Source organism: Oryx dammah, unplaced genomic scaffold (assembly GCF_014754425.2).
Source record: "Oryx dammah isolate SB20612 unplaced genomic scaffold, SCBI_Odam_1.1 HiC_scaffold_26, whole genome shotgun sequence".
Lineage (NCBI taxonomy): Eukaryota > Metazoa > Chordata > Mammalia > Artiodactyla > Bovidae > Oryx > Oryx dammah.
The window spans coordinates 24,235,574-24,255,350 of NW_024070210.1; the positions used below are offsets into that span (position 1 = coordinate 24,235,574).

Below are 19,777 nucleotides of genomic sequence, written 5' to 3' on the forward strand. Positions count from 1 at the left end.
GTCAGCATATCCTGTGTGAAGACAGTGAAAGAAAACGGTTATGAGGTAGGAATGGAGAAAAGGTCAGGAACCAGATCACAGAAGTAATAGTAGTGAATCTTAAAGACTGAATTTTATTCTGAATGTTGACAGAAATCCATTAAAAGATTTTAAGAAGAGAAGCTGGTCATGATCTGATTTACAAGTGATTCTCTGGCTGCTGTATGGAAAATGGATTAGAAGATGATAGGAATGAAAACAGATATTTAAAAATAGTGCAATAAAGCTTGAGATAGTGTTAGGTAGGTAGAATAGGGAAAAGGAGTCCAAAATGGCGGTGGCTAAAAGACAAGGAAGGAAAAAGCCGGCGAAAATAGAACAAAAGTAGACCTCAGGTAAAACAAACAACACTCCAGGCTGGCCCAATTTACATAGGACAGGCCCAGGGAGAGATAAACATATAAAAAGAGGAGCCAAAGCTTGCTCGTGCGCTCGCGTAACACTGAGCTGTAACACTGAGCTGTAACACTGATTTGTCTAAGAGCTATAACATGGTCCATTTGAGACCTGAGAGCTATAACACGGTCTATCCAAGACCTGAGAGCTGTGACACGCCAAGGGGGCTTTAATGTCCGTTACTCCAAATCTTTGTTGTGACGAGACAAAGAACTGAGGAACATACACTCACGTGACATCAGTATTCACTTGAATCAGGATGGTGGTAGAAGTGTTTATAAAATAAATAGATTTGATATTATTTTGGAGGTAGAACAGATAGGATTTGACAATGTTCTAGACTGAGTGGTAGTGATGGCAGTAGAACCGAAGGGACCAAAAATCAAAAATGCTTCCTGCGTTTGGGGACTGAGTAACTATGTAAATGGTTGTTCCATTTATTGAAATTAAGTAGAATGATGGGGAAAGATCTGTACAATAACCAGGGATGATTAAATATGTAACTGGCATTCAATAACCTACTATCAAAATAATTCAAAACTGTAACTGTCTACTTGAAAATTATTTAATATTAGGTTGGTGCAAACGTAATCGCGGTTTCTACTGTTGAACTTTGCCACTTGATACTGGATACATTCTTAAATAAATGTGGTTATATTATACATGAATTTAATACAGATTTCTCACTTTATGTTTTTTTGCTAATGACTTAGTTGCTGTTTATTTTTAATTTATTTTAGACTAGGGAAATGATGTTAGACAAAAAGCAAATTCCAGTGATTTTCTTAGTCTAATTCAAAATGGGTTGTAAAGCAGTGGAGACAACTCATAGCATCAATAACACAGTTGGCCCAGGAACTATTAATGAATGTACAGTGCCATGGTGATTCAAGAAGTTCTGCAAAGGAGACAAGAGCCTTGAAGATGAGAAGTATAGTGGTCGGGCACTGGAAGTGATGACCAATTGAGGGGATCAAAGAAGTTGATCCTCTCACAACTACATGAGAAGTTGCTAAGAACTCATCATTGACCATTCTATGGTTGTTTGACATTTGAAGCAAATCAGAAAGGTAAAAAAGCTCAATATGTGGGTGCCTCATGAGCTGACTACAAAAAAAAAATGTCATTTTGAAGTGTCCCCCTAAGCCACCAGGATAGCCCTTTTAAGTGTCATCTTGTCTAATTCTATTCAACAACAATGAACCATTTCTTGATCAGATTGTGACATGGAAAAAAAAGGGGGGCTTTATACGACAACCAGTGACGACCAGCTCAGTAAAGTGGTTGGACCAAAAAGAAGCTCCAAAGCACTTCCCAAAGCCAAACTTGCACCAAAAAAGGTCATGGTCACTGCTTGGTGGTCTGCTACCCATCTGACTCATTGCAGTTTTCTGAATCCTGGTGGAAGCAATACACCTGAGAAGTATGCTCAGCAAATCAATGAGATGCACTGAAAACTAAAATGCCTGCAGCCAGCACTAGTCAACAGAATGGGCCCAATTCACAACAATGCCTGATGGCATGTCACACAACCAATGCTTCAAAGTTGAATGAATTGGGCTATGAAGTTTTGCCTCATCAGCCATATTCACCTGACCTCTCGCCAACTGACTACCTTGACTTAGCAACTGACTTACCAATTCTTCAAGCATTTCGACAACTTTTTGCAGGGAAAACGCTTCCACAACCAGCAGGAGGCAGAAAATGCTTTCCAAGAGTGTCAAATCCCGAAGCACAGATTTTTATGCTACACGAATAAAACAAACTTATTTTTCCTTGGCAAAAAGTGTTGATTGTAATGGTTCCTATTTTGATTGATAAAGATGTTTGAGCCTAGTTATAATGATTTAAAATTCACAGCTTGAAAATGCAATTACATTTGCACCAACCTAATCTACGCTTTTATGTTTATTAAAACATATTCTTTTTTCTTTATAAGGATGATGCTAGATAACCTTTGGTAATACCATCCAAAATACATTCTCTACTACATATAAGAATTAATAGATTCTCTGAGTTTTAACAAAGGTTTTTTGTTAATTCTGACACAGTAATCTCAGTCTGCATATATAGAAATCAGAGTGATTATTTGACTAACATGTGCCTTCTCCATTAGCATGTAAACTCCAGAAGACCAAGAATCATATTAATGTATGATCACTAAAGTGCTCAAAATTCAAGTAAAAATGTACTCATTTACTAAAATGAGTATATATGAGTAAATATTTAGAAAAAAATAAAAGTTGATAATCAGTAAATTTAAAATAACACATGAAGAGAGACTAGAATAAGCGACATGAACGTGAAGTTGCTCAGTCGTGTCCGACTCTTTGCGACCCCATGGACTATAGCCTACCAGGCTCCTCTGTCCATGGGATTTTCCAGGCAATAGTACTGGAGTGGATTGCCATTTCCTTCTCCAAGGGATCTTCCCAATCCAGGGATCGAACCTGGGTCTCCTGCATCGTAGACAGACGCTTTACCGTTTGAGCCACCAGGGAAGTCCTAGAATAAGCGACAGATTTAAAAAAAAAAAACTGAGTTGAACATTAAAACTTGCAATATAAAATCACATATTTGACTGGATTTGTACAAATAAGCATTAGTTCTCATCTTACCTACAAATGGATCTTTATTAAGCTCAGGGACAAGATAAATACTATGAATGCTAGCTCTCTGATCCTGGAAACACTTATTCAACATTTATTTATTGAGCATTCAATACATGAACATGTTCAAATTTAAATCAGTAAATAACTCTTTTCAAGGTGCTTGTAATTAATTAATTGATATGTGCTTATTTAGTACAACTTAGCTTAAATGCATCTCTTTCCACAAATCAAAAACTATTCCTGAAATTAATTTTAAGAAACTGCTTACAGTTATTGTTATATTATTTTCTATTGTCATTCAAGTTTTGTGGACTTTCATGTCTTTGAAACAAGCACTGGCATACTAACGGTTTTTTGTCTACCCACACATCCTCCTCCTCCAATACTTTTTTAAAAGAAACAATACCAGAACTTCTACTGCTGACTAAGATGGGCTAACTGAGACAGGATTATCCCCACTGCATTAAAAAAAATCAGGCAAAATACATAAAACCACAGTATTCAAATAATGGAACTTAAGCATGAAGGACAGTGATCTAAGAGGGATGGGAAACAAATAGATGATTTTAAAGCTTTGAGAGAATTTCCAGGTGGCTGGTGTAGGAGTTGGAACCCATGTGAAGCACAGCAGACTTACTGGGTTAAGGAGACTGAATTTAAGGGAACCATACTAGGCATAAGCCTAAATCCTATGATAAATCCCTATTAAATTCGGACATACATCTTCCCGTGCTGCAGCAGTCAATATTACGTTGACATGTTTATCAATTTAAGTTTTATGTTTTTTTTTATTAACCAGGAGTGGATATAAGATAAGATAGTCCCGGTGAACAAAAACTGCCATACTTTGACAAATAAAATTACTGGCAGAAAGCTGAAGAGACTTTTCACTGCTTTATAAAATCTCGGTAAGAAAACAGAATTACAGTCTACATAAATTTTCTACAAAAATCTGTTTTATACAAAAAAATATTAGTGCCCATAAAAGACATAATTTTTCCCATATAGTCCATCTTTTTTACCTTTGCTAAATTGATCTGAAATGCAAATTTAATATTATACCCCTACTCAAACTCTCATAAGTTAACATATGAGAAAATGCAAAGATCAGGTGTTATGATTGATGATTTATGTTCAATGAATATAGATTTGTGAAACTGCCACTCAGACAAGATAAAGGAATATTTTCACCACCCCAGAATATTTGCACATGACTCTTTTCAGTGAACTTCCTCTCCCCTAGTATCAGATTTCTATAATCACAACTTATATTATCTTTAGATTGTAGTATATAATTTATTCAATTTGCTTTGGAGATAAGATTGCAACTTACTACATACAAACCAGATGTTCATTCATAATTTTTAACAGATGGGCAAGTAAATTAAGTAGGGATTTTCTCTTACCTATATATATTTCTCTCAAATTCAGAGTGATTTTCTGATATTAATGACCAACTTCTATGAAACACCTGACCTAAAAGGAACCTACTATATACATGCAAACTGGTAATAACATAAAGTCATCATCTCGTCAACCAGCACTCTATCCATTCTCCAGCCAATAATAATTAAGGAATTCCAAAATATCTCTAGAGGAAGATTACCTAGCAAGTACAAGTAAATTTAAAAAAAATATAAGCAAGGACTCATTACTGGGGTTGATCTATTCATGATTGGTAGAAAAAATTTACTAGTTCTTCATGAGAATTCATCCTATGACAGCACCATCTTCTAATTAGAACTTATTGTGAATTTAATTAAGTTCTGCATTTTATGAATTTCAAAATGCTTCTACTTCTGCTGTTATGCTTCTACTGACAGACACCATCCTGAGAGTATGGAGTGTCAATGATTCCATATTTTTCTGGAACAAAGCGACAAAGAAAGTACATGATTAAAAATAGTGTGTTTGTACTGATTTAACAGAGAACAGTAAGATGTATTTAACTTATCTTCCAAAGAAGTGTTTACTTTGTGGCACTATTTGATAATTCATGTTTTCTAATTTTGGCAGAAATCTTTGGCAGTAGCTGTTATTTGTATGTCTTTCAGCTGAAACAGTATCAGTCTGTTTCATCTCTTTTGATCCAAGAACCCAAAAGAACCTGATTTAGAGATGATGACAATAATAGCAAAGATGCTAAGGATCAGATTTATCATCTTGATATTATTATAAATTATTATATATTATATACAATTATATATATTATATATATATAATATTATATATTATAAAAGTCAAGGCATAGTAGGAATTTCAACAGTAAGTTGTCAGAAGGACTTTACTGACCTATTTAGTACCATGTATGAACTGTAAGACCATCCTGTGTTTCTAAGCTGAACTTTAAAAACGGAAATATTTTATTTTAAAAATACCTAAAGGAAAATTTTAGTTTAATATACAGAAAGCAGATTAAATATTCTATATTTTCAGGAGAATGTAGAAATGGGACAATTGCAACTATCTGTCCTTTCTGCACTTAAAAATATTATTTTCAAGGATCTACTACCATACTATGAAGCATGTTATTTTCCAGTAAAGACAAAGAATCTGAGGGGAAAAACATTAGAACTAAATAAAGGCTCAACTAAACCAAAATACACGACTGTAACTATATATTCCTTAAGCTTGATAGATGCAAAACACTTAAGCTTGCCAGGTATGTTAGTCACCATGCTGTCATAACAAGTTAACATAAGGTGGTAAAGTGGCTTAAACAACAGAAATCGATTTTTTTAACAGTTCAGGAAACTGGAATTCCAAGATGAGGGTACCAGCATAGTTAGGTTTGGTGAGAGCACTCTTCCCAGGCTCACCTGGCTACCTTCTTGCTGTCCTCACACAGGGGCACCCTGATTTCAGACTTCCAGCTTCAACACTGAAGTGTAAACTAGGTTAAACCAATCAGCACATTCCAACCCCTTGTCAAAGTGGTACTTAAGTACAATACCTAAGCCAACCAGTACAATCAGAGTAAGTCTATGATATTCCACTGGGAATACAGAGACATAGAAGCTTTCCTCTCGATATCAATCACCTAGAATTGCTGTCTACTTTACCAGCCTAAGAGAGGGCAGAGTTGAGAAAAGTATAAAAAAATAAATAATTCAATCAACCAACTGATCAATCAGAACCAGAAAACACAGCTCGAGCTCTGATTAAACTATACTTGAAGCCAAAAATCTATAATTTGTTGAATTTTATAAACCAATATATTCCTTTTGTTGTTTAAACCAAGTTGAATTGTATTTTCTGTTGTCTCACAATTGATAAAAACACAATTTAGTAGATTAACTTTTTCCTAGAATGATAATCCAGAAAAGTCTTAGGACTCAAACTATCCCACAAGAATAAACAAAAACAACCTACATGATTAAAACACAACCTTTTTTGTATCATGCTATCCTTTATTTTCTGCTTTGCCATTTGCCATCAAAGCTGTCACTTAACTGATTATACATCAACTAAAAGATACCAGGCAGGGGTGTGAGCACCAAATGTATACAAACTGGCTATGTTTGCATTTATGGAATTTGTGTACGTGTGTGCGTGTGTGTAATGTCATATATGTAATGCCCATCAGCTGCCTTCATAAACCAGTAGATTAGTGGAAAACAATTATTAATCCTTACTGTAACACTTTGAGAACTGTGCTGATAATTAATACCTTCTCTCTATCTTTGAGAGTCAAGAATGATCTCTGACAGCAGGACTCTACTCAACAAATAGCCTAGAGAGGACACAGAATCTCTGAATTTATAGAAAAGTGTGAAACTAGCAAAGTTTTACTTTTATCTTTTTAACACAAACAAAAAAGCAAGAGACTTAAAGAAAAACATCTACTGCTTTATTGAATATGCCAAAGTCTCTGACTGTGTGGATCACAACAAAGTGTGGAAAATTATTCAACAAATGCAAATACCAGACCACTTTACCTGCCTCCTGAGATATTTGTATGCAGGTTGAGAGGCAACAGTTAGAACCAGACATGAAACAACGGACTGGTTCCAAATTGGGAAAGGAAAACATCAAAGCTGTATATTGTCACCCTGCTTATTTAACTTATATGCAGAGTACATCCTGTGAAATGCTGAACTGGATGAAGCACAAGCTGGAATCAATATTGCTGGGAGAAATATCAATAATCTCAGATATGCAGATGACACCTCCTTTATGAGAGAAGTGAAGAGAAACTAAAGAGCCTTTGATGAAGGTGAAAGAGGAGAGTTTAAAAGCTGGCTGAAAACAACATTCAAAAAACGAAGACCATGCATTGGGTCCCATCACTTCATGGTAAATAGATGGGGAATCAATGGAAACAGTGAGAGACTATTTTCTTGGGCTCCAAATCGCTGCAGATGGTGACTGTAGCCATGAAATTAAGACCTTTGCTCCTCAGAAGTAAAGCTATGAGAAACCAAAATGGCATACTAAAAAGCAGATCATATAAATAACTCAAATTATAAAAATAATGATTAACAGCATCTGTTGAGTGCTTTCCACTTAGAATCTTTTCTAAGAACTTCTATTTGTATTACCTCATTTAAACCTAACACTAATCCTATGTGGTAGGTAAGATTATCATCTCAATTTTAGGCCCGGGTTAAGAAGCATTCATAAGTGGAAAACATACTATTTCAATTCAGGTTGTAAAGCCAGGATCTTAGCTCTTAACTTCTGTGCTATACTGTCTCTCATGTCAATCATTTTCCCAGATACTACTCCTCCATAAATACTACTTAAAGAGATGTTCTACCTAAAAGTAAGGAAGCAGATATGATTAAGGTGGTTAGAGGGGGGGAAAAAAGCAATATTTTTTTTTGAATGAGTGAATAAAATATATGGAGCATAAAAATATAGGGAGTATAAACTAGAGGGAAAAGTAATATTTATAAAGCACCTTAAAAAGAAAATATATACATACAGTGCTATTTTTATATTCATGTGTATGTGAAAAAGACATATCACGACCTGGCTAACTAGCAGCTTGTGAAACGTGACGATGCACAGACTAAGTTTAGATCCACTTTAACATAGCTCATATAATATGTAAAGTATTTTGGAAAAGAGACTTCTCAGATTCCAAATCCTGAACATATCCTGGAATGTATAAATAAGGAGGACCAAATTATTATATGACTAATGAATCCAACCTAAGAAACATATAATGTATGTAAAAGTAATACTAACATTGATATTTTAACAACTTAACATATAAAGTTATTAACTTTTGAAATACAAATAACTTAGAACCCAGGGTGATTTATGGGGATAGTAAAGTATGTACACTTGCAATAATAATCTCTATGCCTTTCTGGATCCAGCCCATTTCATGCATGTCACTGTCAGTTAATTATCCTTTTTATGACAACTCTAAACATGCCTTTCCTGCTCAAAAGCTTTTCTACTTTGCCATTCAAGTTCTTTCCTCTAGCAGTTTCCCATTACTTTTGTTCACATGCTTAATGCTCTGGGCATTTATTATTTCCCTAACAATTCCTATTCTTTTTTTTTTTTTTTTAATAGGCACAACTGTGCTCCTACAATCCACCTTCTCTTGATAATTGATCATTCAAATTCTCACTTCCATTAGGTGGCAAAGACTGTGTCATAACTAACTAACACTTTTCACGTTTTTTCACTTTTTCCTTAATGACACTTCTGGCCAAAAGGAGACAGACTCTCCCTTTGGAACGCTCTATACTTCTTTATGATACACATCTTATAAGTGAGGGCTAAAACTTAAAATTAGGTATTCTTACCTCATTAAGAAAACTTCTTACTAAGTATGAGAGTTGTTGTTGTTCAGTTGCTCAGTCATGTCAGACTCTTTGCTACCCCATGGACTATAGCATCCTAGGCTTCCCTGTCCTTCACACCATCTTCAGGACTTTGCTCAAACTCATGTCCACTGAGTTGGTGATGCCATCCAACCATCTCATCCTGTGTTGTTCCCTTCTCTTCCTGCCTTCAATCTTTCTTAGCATCAGGGTCTTTTCCAATGAGTCGGCTCTTCGCATCAGGTGGCCAAAGTATTAGAGCTTCAGGTTCAGCATCAGCCCTTCCACTGAATATTCAGGACTGATTTCCTTTAGGACTGTCTGCTTTGCTTTCCTTGCAGTCCAAGGGACTCTTAAGAATCTTCTCAACAGCACAGTTCAAAAGCATCAACTCTTTGGTGCTCAGACTTCTTTATGGCCACTGTAACAGAATGATTATTTTGAGCTGAAGGGCAAAGGTGAACAGAGTTCTGCCAAGAAAACACACCGGTCATAGCGAACACCCTCTTCTAACAACACAAGAGACAACTCTACACATGGACATCACCAGATAGTCAATACTGTAATCAGATTGACTATATTCTTTGCAGTTGAAGATGGAAATGCTATATAACAAGTCAGCAAAAACAGGACCTGGAACTGACTGTGGCTTAGATCATGAGCTCCTTATTGCAAACTTCAGACTTAAATTGAAGAAAGTAGGGAAAACCAAGAGGCCATTCTGGTATGACTTAAATCAAATCCTTTATGAATGAATATATAGTGAAAGTGACAGATTCAAGGGATTAGATCTCATGAAGAATTATGCATGGAGTTTTGTAACACTGTACAGGAGGCAATGACAAAAACCATCTCAAAGAAAAAGAAATGCCAAGAAGGCAAAATGGTTGTCTTCATGAGGCCTTACAAATAGCTGAAAAAAAGAAGAGATGTGACAGGCAAAGGAGAGAGGGAAAGATATACCCAACTAAATACAGAGCTCCAGAGCATAGCAAGGATAGGTAAGAAAGCGTTCTTAAATGAGCAAAGTAAAGAAATAGAGGAAAACAATAGAATGGGAAAGATCAGGGATCTTTTCAAGAAAACTGGAGATACCAGGGGCACATTTCATGCAAAGATGGGCACAAGAAAGGGCAGAAATGGCTAAGGCCTAACAGAAGCAAAAGAGATTAAAAAGTGGCAAAAATACACAGAACTGTACAATAAAGGTCTTAATGACCTGGATAACCACAATGGTGTGCTCACTTACCTATAGCCAGACATCCTGGAGTGTGAATTCAAGTGGGCCTTAGGAAGCATTACTACAAACAAAGCTAGAGGAGGTGATGGAATTTCAGCTGAGCTATTTCAAATCCTAAAAGATAATGCTGTGAAAGTGCTGCACTCAATATGTCAACAAATCTGGAAAACTCAGCAGTGGCCACAGAACTGGAAAAGGTCAGTTTTCATACAATCTCAAAGAAAGGCAATGCCAGAGAAAGTTCAAACTACCATACAATTGAGCTTATTTCACATGCCAGCAAGGTAATGCTCAAAAATCCTTCAACCTAGGTTTCAATGGTACATGAACCAAGAACTTAAGATACACAAGCTGGATTTAGAAAAAGCAGTGGAACCAGAGATCAAATTGCCCATACCTGCTGGATCATACAGAAAGCAAGGGAATCCCAGAATTTCAGAAAAATATATAGCTTTGCTTCACTGATTACACGAAAGCCTTTGACTGTGTGGATCACAACAAACTGTAGAAAATTTGTGAAGAGATGGCAGTATCAGACTACCTTATCTACCTCCTGAGAAACCTGTATGAAGGTCAAGAAGTAACAGAACTGGACCTGGAACAATGGACAGGTTCAAAATTGGGAAAGGAGTATGTCAAGGCTGTATTTTATCACTCTGCTTATTTAACCTACATGCAGAATACATCATGCTAAACGCCAGGCTGACTGAATCACAAGGTGGAATAGAGACTGCTGGAAGAAATATCAAAAACCTCAGATGTGCATATAATACCACACTAATGGTAGAAAACAAAGAGGAACTAAGTCTCAGACACGACTGAGTGATTGACCTGAACTGAAAGAGTCTCTAGATGAAGGTGAAAGAGAGTGAAAAAGCTGGCTAAAACTCAACATTTCAAAAAATGAAGATCACAGCATGCGATCCCATCACTTAATAGCAAATAGACAGGGAAACAATGGAAGCAGTGACAGATTTTACTTTCTTGGGCCCCAAAATCACTGTAGATGGTGACTGCAGCCATGAAATTAAAAGATGCTTCCTCCTTAGAAGGAAACCTAAGACAAACCTAGACAGCGTACTAAAAAGTAGAGACATCACTTTTCCAAAAAAGGTCAGTATGGTCAAAGCTATAGTTTTTCCAGTAGTCATGTATGGATGTAAGAGTTGAACCATAAAGAAGGATGAGCACCAAAGAATTGATGGTTTTGAACTGTAGTGCTGGAGAAGACTCTTGAAAGTCCCCTTGACTACAAGGTGATCAAAGCAGTCAATCCTAAAGAAAAACAAACCCTGAATATTCATTGGAAGGACTGATGCTGAAGCTGAAGTTCCAGTATTTTGGCTACCTGATATGAAGAACTGACTCACTGGAAAAGACCCTGATTGCTGGAAAAGATTGGGAGAAGGAGGAGAAGGGGCTGGCAGAGGATGAGCTGGTTGGATGGCCTCACCAACTCAACAGACATGAATTTAAGCAAACTGCAGCAGACACTAAAGGACAGGGAAGCCTGGTGTCCAGCAGTCCATGGGGTCTCAAGGAGCTGGACATGACTTATGAAAGGAACAATCTGTCCAAGGGCATGTACATCCTTCAAGAAAGTCATTTGTTTTCTATTAGTGACTCTTCCCCTCCACTTCTAACACAAATTTTTTCACATAAGTGCTCTTCTTCCCCTACACTTCCCCCTTTAAGACAGTATATAAGCCCCAGATGAAGCACAAGCTAGAAACAAGATTACCGGGAATGACAACAATAATCTCAGATATGCAAATGACAGCAACCTTATGACAGAAAGAGAAGAACTAAAGAGCCTCTTGATGAAATTGAAAGAGGAACGTGAAAAAGATGGCTTAAAAATCAACATTCAAAAAACTAAGACCACGGCATCCAGTCCCATCACTTCATGGCAAATAGATGGGGAAACAATGTAAACAGTGAAAGACTTTATTTTCTTGGGCTCCAAAATCACTGCAGATGGTGACTGCAGCCATGATATTAAGAGGTGCTTGCTACTTGGAAGAAAAGCTATAAACACCTAGACAGCATATTAAAAAGCAGAGACGTTATTTTGCCGACAAAGGTCCGTGTAGTAAAAGTTATGGTTTCTCCAGTAGTCATGTATGGATGTGAGAGTTGGACCATAAGGAAAGCTGAGCACTGAAGAGTTGATGCTTTTGAACTGTGATGGATGGCATCACCGACTCAATGGACATGGCTTTGAGCAAGTTCTGAGAGATGGAAAAGGACAGGAAAGTCTGGCGTGGTGAAGGACAGGGAAGCCTTTGTGTAGCAGTCCATGGGGTCTCAAAGAGTTGTACACGACTAAACAACTGAACAACAAAGACAACAAAATTACTTAAAACAAAGTTTATAAAGAGAAGAGGTTATAAAGCAAAAGAGGAATTAGATAAAGAAAGAAATCCCATACAGGATAAAAGATTTAATTTAAAATTTTATAGTTGTGAGAAGAGTCTTTAATGGAGCTCTCATTTTCAAATGAGATTAATATATTCACATCTTATACAGAATTGAGTAAAATTGAGAAAGTCTACAAATTGGCAACATCTTACTGTTGTGAAACTGTACAAAGAATCACAGATAGAAGTTATTTTAAGGAGTTTAATGTCCTAAAAATATTTGTCAAATGAAGGAATTTGGAATGAAGTAACAAAACATAACACCTGTATAAGTACTTGAGCTAAAATAAACATTTTAAAACTTCCTGTGGAAGATTATAGGCAATCCATTTATTTATTTTTTTTTATTTTTTATTTTACTTTACAATTCTGTATTGGTTTTGCCATACATTGACACGAATCCACCCAATCCATTTAAAAAGTTAAACAAAGATTATACTTTTAAATAAAATATTGGTGACAATATTAGAGATTGATATAGCTAAAAAAATGCTAAAAGCATGTGGATATACATAAAATATTCTGATTGTGTCACTTTTTGTTATGCTATGATAATCACAATAAATAAAATTTTGAACTGCCGCATTAAAGTACATGACTCATTGTTATTTTTTAAAACGTGGTTTATTTCTGAAACTAATTTTTCAGTAGAATGTTGTATGGATCCACCAATATAAAGTTCAAATTGTTGGTCAATAATTATTTCAAAACATATATTGTTTTGTTTTAATGTTTCTCATCTGTCTCAAACATGAGACTATTCAGTTCAGTTCAGTTCAGTCCAGTCGTTCAGTTGTGTCCGACTCTGCGACCCCATGAATCACAGGACGCCAGGACACCCTGTCCATCACCAACACCCAGAGTTTACCCAAACTCATGTCCATTGAGTCGATGATGCCATCCAGCCATCTCATCCTCTGTTGTCCCCTTCTCCTCCTACCCCTAATCCCTCCCAGCATCAGGGTTTTTTCCAACGAGTCAACTCTTTGCATGAGGTGGTCAAAGTATTAGAGTTTCAGTTTCAACATCAGTCTTTTCAATGAACACCCAGGACTGGTCTCCTTTAGGATGGACTGGTTGGATCTCCTTGCAGTCCAAGGGACTCTCAAGGAATGATAAATTCAATGTTTAGCCTACAGGTAAACTGACACCTATCTGACCCCAGTTCACTAACAATTTGGACAGATAGTCCAGAACTTGACTGCTGCAATAATATCAAACCAAACTGGCATAAGACTGAATGAAATACTGTATTCCAATAATTGACTTTATGACCCTTCTAAGAAGACTGCAGGAAAAACTGAAAATCTTATAAAGAATTCAATTATGATATTATTATTAGCACTTCAAAATGTACTTTGAGTACATACTCTCTCAGTTAAAAATTACTTCTGCAAGGAACTTCCCTGACAGACCAGTGGTTAAGACTTGACTTTACAATGCAAGGGGTGGATGTGGGCTCCATCCCTGGTCAGGGAGCTAAGATCCCTTATGCCTCATGGCCAAAAAAACAAAACATAAAACAGAAGCAATACTGTAACAAGTTCAATAAAGACTAGAAGAATGGTTGACATAAAAAAGAATATTTCTGGAAAGATCTCCTACAGTTCCAAAAGAACATATGTAAAATACATAGCATTCAGTTCAGTTCAGTTGCTCAGTCAGGTCCAACTCTTTGCTACCCCATGAACTGCAGCATGCCAGGCCTCTGTCCATCAAAAACTCCCAAAGCTTGCTCAAGCTCATGTCCATTGAGTCGGTGATGCCATCCAACCATATCATCCTCTGTCATCCCCTTCTCCTCCTGCCTTCAATCTTTCCCAGCATCAGGGTCTTTTCAAATAAGTCGGTTCTTAGCATCAACGGGCCAAAATATTGGAGTTTCAGCTTCAGCATCAGTCCTTTCAACGAATATTCAGGACTGATTTCCTTTAGGATGGACTGGTTGGATCTCCTTGCTGTCCACGGGACTCTCAAGAGTCTTCTCCAACATCACAGTTCAAAAGTATCAATTCCTCGACTTTCAGCTTTCTTCACAGTCCAACTCTCACATCCATACATGTCCACTGGAAAAACCATAGCTTTGACTAGACAGACCTTTGCTGGCAAAGTAATGTCTCTGCTTTTTAATATGCTGTCTAGGTTGGTCATTGCTTTTCCTTCCAAGGAGCAAGTGTCTCTTAATTTAATGGCTGCAATCACCATCTGCAGTGATTTTGGAGCCCCCCAAAATAAAGTCTGACACTGTTTCCACCGTTTCCCCATCTATTTGCCATGAAGTGATGGGATCAGATGCCATGATCTTAGTTTTCTGAATGTTGAGTTTTAAGCCAACTTTTTCACCTTCCTCTTTCAATTTTATCAAGAGGCTCTTTAGTTCTTCTTTACTTTCTGCCACAAGGGTGGTATTATCTGCATATCTGAGATTATTGATATTTTCTCCCGGCAATCTTGATTCCAGCTTGTGCTTCTTCCAGCCCAGCGTTTCACATGATGTATTCTGCATATAAGTTAAAGAAGCAAGCTGACAGAATACACCTTTGATGTACTCCTTTCCCGATTTGGAACCAGTCTGATGTTCCATGTCCGGTTCTAACTGTTGCTTCTTAACCTGCATAAAGATATCTCAGGAGGCAGGTCAAGTGGTCTGGTATTACCATCTCTTGAATAATTTTCCACAGTTTATTGTGATCCAAACAGTCAAAGGTTTGGGAACGCATGTACACCTGTGGTGGATTCATGTCAATCTATGCCAAAACCAATACAGAATTGTAAAGTAAAAATTAAAAATAAATAAATTAATTAATTTAAAAAAATAATAAAAAAAAATAAAGTAGATGTTTTTCTGGAACTCTCTTGCTTTTTCAATGATACAATGGATGTTGGCAATTTGATCTCTAATTCCTCTGCCTTTTCTAAATCCAGTTTGAACATGTGGAAGTTCATGGCTCATGCACTGTTGAAACCTGGCTTGGAGAATTATGAGCATTACTTTGCTAGCTTGTGAGATGAATGCAATTGTGTGGTAGTTTGAACATTCTTGGCATTGCCTTTCTTTGGAATTGGAATGAAAACTGACCTTTTCCAGTCTTGTGGCCACTGCTGAGTTTTCCAAATTTGCTGGCATATTGAGTGCAGCACTTTCACAGCATCATCTTTCAGGATTTGAAATAGCTCCAACTGGAATTCTATCACCTCCACTAGCTTTGTTTGTAGTGATGTTTCTTAAGGCCCAGTTGTCTTTGCATTCCAGGATGTCTGGCTCTAGGTGAGTGATCACACCACTGTGGTTATCTGGGTCATGAAGATCTTTTAGGTACAGTTCTTCTGTGTATTCTTGCCACCTCTTCTTAGTATCTTCTTCTTCTGTTAGGTGCATACCATTTCTGTCCTTTATTGAGCCCATCTTTGCATGATGCTATCCCAAGATTCCCTTGGTATCTCTAATTTTCATGAAGAGTTCTCTAGTCTTTCCCTTTCTAATGTTTTTCTCTATTTCTTTGCAATGATTCCTAGGGAAGGCTTTCTTATCTCTCCTTGCTATTCTTTGGAACTTGCATTCAGATGGGTATATCTTTCCTTTTCTCCTTTGCCTTTCACTTCTCTTCTTTTCTAAGTTATTTGTAAGGCCTCCTCAGACAACCATTTTGCCTTTTTGCATTTCTTTTTCCTGGGAGCAGTCTTGATCATTGCCTCCTGTACAATATCACAAACCTCCGTCCATAGTTCTTCAGGCACTCTATCAGATCTATACACTAATATACAGTATTTGTCTTTCTCTTTCTGCCTTACTTCACTCAATAGGCTTCAGGTTCATCCACCTCATCAAGACGGACCCAAATGCATTCTTTTTTATAATTGAGTAATGTTCCACTGTATATATATACCACAATTTCTGTATCCATTCATCTGTTGATGGCCATGTAGGTTGCTTCCATGTCCTCGCTATTGTAAAAAGTGCAGAGACAAACACATTATGGTTTGCTCAGGGTATCTGCCCAGTAGTGAGATTGCTGGGTCAAATGGTAGTTTTATTCCTAATGTTTTAAGGAATCTCCATACTGTTCTCCATAGTACCTGTATCAATTTACATTACTGCCAACAGTGCAAGAGGGCTCCCTTTTCCCATATCCTCTCTAGCATTTATTATTTGTAGATTTAATGATAGCTATTCTGACCAGTGATACCTCATTGTAGTTTTGACTTGCATTTCTCTAATAATGAGTAATGTTGAGCATCTTTTTAAGTCTGTCGGTCATCTGTATGTCTTCTTCACAGAAATGTCTGTTTAGGTCTTCCACTCATTTTTTGATTCTGTTGTTTGTTTTTTTGGTATTGAGCTACATGAGCTGCCTGTATATTTTAGAGATTAATCCTCTGTCAGTTGTTTTGTTTGCAATTATTTTCTCCCATTCTAAGGGTTTTCTTTTAAGCTTATTTATTGCTTCCTTTGCTGTACAAAGGCTTTTAAGTTTAATTAAGCCCCATTTGTTTACTTTTGTTTTTATTTCCATTACTCTAGGAGGTGGGTCAAAGAGGATCTTGCTGCAAAATATGTCAGAGTGTACTGCCTATGTTTTCCTCTAAGAGTGTTACCGTTTCTGTCCTTACATTTAAATCCCTTGCATTTCTATACACTATTCCTTGCATTCCTATTCAATAACAGTGAAAAATCAGGAAGAGAAGTGAAGGAAACAATCCCATTCACCACTGCAACAAAAAGAATAAAACACTGATGGATAAACCTACTTAAAGAGACAAAAGACTTCTGTGCTCAAAACTATAAGACACTGATGAAAAAAATTAAAGAGGACACAGATGGAAAGCTATACCATGTTTTTGTATTGGAAGAATCAACATTGTGAAAATGACTATACTACACAAAGTAATCTCGGATTCAATGAGATACCTATGAAACTACCAATGGTATTTTTCATAGAACTACAAAAAAAATTTCCCAATTTGTATGAAAACACAAAGGACCCCAAATAGCCAAAGCAATCTTGAAAAAGAAGAATGGAGCTGGAGGAATCAACTTTCTTGACTTCAGACTATACTACAAAGCTATAGTCATTAAAACAGTATGGTATTGGCACTAAAACAGTAATATAGACCAACAAAACAAGACAAAAAGCCCAGAGATAAACCCATGCACCTATGGGCACCTTATCTTTGACAAAGGAGGTAAGAATATAAAATGGAGAAAAGATAGCCTCTTCAATAAGAGATGCTGAGAAAACTGGAAGCTACATGTGAAAGAATGAAAGTAGAACATTTTCTAACACCATATACAAAAATAACTTACTTTTAAAGAAACAATTTAAAAGTTAGACTGAGTTACTCAAAATATTTTTTTTCCTGTACAAAATTATGCTATCAGAGTTGTCTTCAAAGTGAACTTCAGAAAGCAGGTTCAATTTTGAAAATTATTTCAGGGATCTTCCTTGATTTCATCAAGAATGGAAGCCTTTCTTGGCTGTATCTTTTCAGTATTCTGAATAGCAAGTACCTATAAATCAAAACCATGGGGATTAGCAAGGTCATCATATCCTTTTTGCTCATGAAGTTAGGTTTCTCATTATCTAATACACACTTAGAAAGATACTGAAGCTGAAGAAGGAACCAATATTGGTCAAAGTTTAAATACAGCTATTAATAGGTCACCAGAAAATAAGCTTTCATATTGAATACCAGCAAAGGGCTGAATATTGATATCAGAACTGCCTGAAAAATGGAAGGAAAGCAGCTTTTGCCAGTGTATATCCACTGCACATTCAGTCTGTTACTCTCTTACTCTATCACCCATTCTTTAGCTTAGTCACTAAATCACACATTCATTTATCTATTTAAGAAATGTATCTGGCTGGGTCTACTATGGTAGGTGGCAGCAATCAAACATGAACAGACTCTGGCCTTAAGAAAGTTATAATCTATTCTGAAATACACAGTACATACACAGACAATGATAATATAGTACAAAAATCTATGACAGGAGTTTAGGCAACATATAGGAAAAGCACATGGGAGACCAGAGAGGGCTCCGGGAGGAAAAAAAACCCAAGTTCAATCAGCTCAATTAGCCTTCCCAGCTAAATAGATTACCCTAAATTTAAAATTTAGGCTTCCTTCTAAACTTTCATTTACTTTTTCTCAGAGGGTTAAAGAAGACTAGGATAGTTATTCACCACAGTGACCAGGGAGGACTGGAAAGGAGTAGCAAGGGCTGGTCTCCTTAAAACTGCTATCCAATCGTCTAGTATTAAGGACATTTTCCTATGTGGATAGAGGTAATTTAATTCCCCATAATCTCTCAAAAAACAGTATTTTAAAAGCTTGAACTCTTAAAACATCTAGAAACAAACAAATAGATCTCCCCTATCTTTTGTTATTTTCTTCCTAAATTGGGCTGAGTCACAAGCAAGCTTTTCCTAGGAAACTCATTAGGGAAGAATACTTATGCAGATTTCTGATTAGCAAGCTTCTTTACCTGCCGGTTTGTCTTCCCAACCCACAGGCAACAATCTTCCATTGAAAAACCCAGAGAGGAGTTCATATACAGGACTAAACTGTCATTATTTCATTAAGGCTTTTTCTTTGCAGGTGTTAAATCTCACTTTCAGTCTCATGAGTCTTCACAGTCTCATATTTCAGATATCAACATAAACCAAACCGAAAAATTCTTTTCCTCCTCTTCCTAACAAACACTGAGAAGAAAATATATAAAAGCTCATGGTGAGAGAACAATTAATGATCAAAAATAAAATACCTACAGGCCATAAATTTAAAAATATTTTCAAATATTTTAATGTTGGTTCCTAGAAGATGAGTGCTAAGATGTTAGTCCATCATATTTTTAATAAACTTAGCAACACAAACTGAAGCCAAGTTCAGTGAAGCCATTATGCTGTAGATCTTAAACTTACAGAGAGCTGAATGTCAATAATACCTCAATAAAACTAGATAAAAGATTTTGAAAAAATGTGATAACAAAACCAAGAAAGTCAAAACTAAGGTTAGAAGTAGAAAGAATGCAATGCCTGGTTGTCATGAAGCCCATATCTATGTAATTTTAGGACCTTAGATCAATTACAACTTAGTTGAGGTCTAATTTTTACATCTCTAAATTGACAGAGCTAAACTAATTAAGTGTGACTGTCATATGAAAAGAAAATTTCAAAAGCAGTGCAGGCAGGCAATAGATGCTAAGATGATTGAAGCTGTAGACGCAAACTAGCCAACAACAAGCAGAAACCAGAATATCCAGTCATAAAACATGAGGTTATGAAC

At 36.4% G+C, this 19,777-nt stretch overlaps 1 protein-coding gene and 1 non-coding gene across 6 annotated transcripts in view; both read right to left on the reverse strand.

Annotated features, from left to right (window-relative positions):
* The window catches only part of GPHN (gephyrin), a 547,122-nt gene that overhangs the window by 385,779 nt on the left and 141,566 nt on the right, over positions 1-19,777 (reverse strand). The gene's annotated exons all lie outside the window — the stretch shown is intronic.
* Positions 2,865-2,936, reverse strand: TRNAR-ACG. The gene has a single exon. It is a non-coding gene; the product is annotated as a tRNA-Arg (tRNA).